The sequence below is a fragment of the Budorcas taxicolor genome, chromosome 10 (assembly GCF_023091745.1).
Source record: "Budorcas taxicolor isolate Tak-1 chromosome 10, Takin1.1, whole genome shotgun sequence".
NCBI classification, from domain to species: Eukaryota; Metazoa; Chordata; class Mammalia; order Artiodactyla; family Bovidae; genus Budorcas; species Budorcas taxicolor.
The window spans coordinates 62,718,853-62,720,422 of NC_068919.1; the positions used below are offsets into that span (position 1 = coordinate 62,718,853).

General features: G+C 40.8%; 1 pseudogene; it reads left to right on the top strand.

Annotated features, from left to right (window-relative positions):
* Positions 1–304: 304 nt before the first annotated feature.
* On the top strand, positions 305–834 carry LOC128053841 (ADP-ribosylation factor-like protein 1; annotated as a pseudogene).
* Positions 835–1,570: the final 736 nt, after the last annotated feature.

Consider the following 1,570-nt stretch of genomic DNA (forward strand, 5'->3'; position numbering starts at 1 on the left):
TCATACACCATAACCAAGCTGGAGTCATCCCAGGATCACAAGGATGGTTTAACATACGCAAATCAAACAATGTGATACGTCACATCAACAAAAAACAAAAAACACATGATCATCTCAACAGATGCAGAGAAAGCATTTGATAAAATTAAACTCTTACCAGTTTCCTGGTGTGCAGTCGCCATTGCCCCTTGCTCCAACCACTGCCAGGAGTCCAATGCAGAAGTTGCAGGCTAAGCAAGTTTTCAAGAAGACTGCCTGAGAGCTGAACTGGCTTTGGTTGATGAGGGTGGACAGGTGGTTCATCATGGGTAACATTTTCTCAAGCATTTTTTCCAGTTTGTTTGGAACCTAGGAAATGAGAATTTTAATTTTGGGATTAGATGGAGCAGGAAAAACCACAATTTTGTACTGATTACAGGCTGGAGAAGTCATTGCTCCTATTCCTACCATTGGATTTAATATTGGGATGGTAACATACAAAAACCTTAAATTCCAAGTCTGGGATTTGGGAGGGCAGACAACTGATGTTATTATTCAAACTCTCATGCAGTCATTTATGTAGTAGATTGTGGTGACCAAGACCAAATTGGTATTTTGAAATCAGAGTTAGTTGCCAAGTTGGAGGAAGAAGAGCTGAGAAGAGCCATTTTAGGGGGTTTACAAATAAGCAGGACAATGGAACAGGACATGACTCCCTCAGAGATGGCAAATTCACTTGAGCCACCTGTCTTGAAGGACTGAAAATAGCAAACGTTCAAAACTTCAGTAACCAAAGGCACTTGCTTTGATGAGGCCATGGAATGGTTAGGTGAAGCACTAAAGAGCAGACAGTGATTCAGTCACTTATGCTTCTCTGAAATGAAGACCATATCACATATATATCCCTTTGGAAACTGTTGAGTGTTTTTTCACATCCTAAATGTTAACAGTGCATGATTGTTGGCATATACCAAACTGCCTACAACATTTGTAATAAATATTAAAAATAAGTTAAAAAAAAAAAAAAAAAAAAACTCTTACCAAAGTGAGTATAGAGGAAACAGAGCTCAACAGAATAAAAGCTGTTTATGACAAATTCACAGCCAACATAATACTCAATGGTGAGTGTCAGCTTTTTAGCTGACTGCTTCCCCCCTAAAATTTGGAACAAGACAAGGATGCCCACTCTCACCATGTCTATTCAATATAGTACTAGAAGTCCTAGTCACCGCAGTCATACAAGAAAAGCATAAGCTAAAAGGCAGTGGCAACCCACTCCAGTACTCTTGCCTGGAAAATCCCATGGATGGAGGAGCCTGGAAGGCTGCAGTCCATGGGGTCGCTAAGTCGGACATGACTGAGCGACTTCACCTTCACTTTTCACTTTGATGCATTGGAGAAGGAAATGGCAACCCACTCCAGTGTTCTTGCCTGGAGGATCCCAGGGACGGTGGAGCCTGGTGGGCTGCTGTCTATGGGGTCACACAGAGTTGGACACGAAAGAAGTGACTTAGCAATCCAAATTGTAAGGGAAGAGATAAAATTATAATATTTGCAAAATGGCATGATACTATATATAGAGGATACTAAA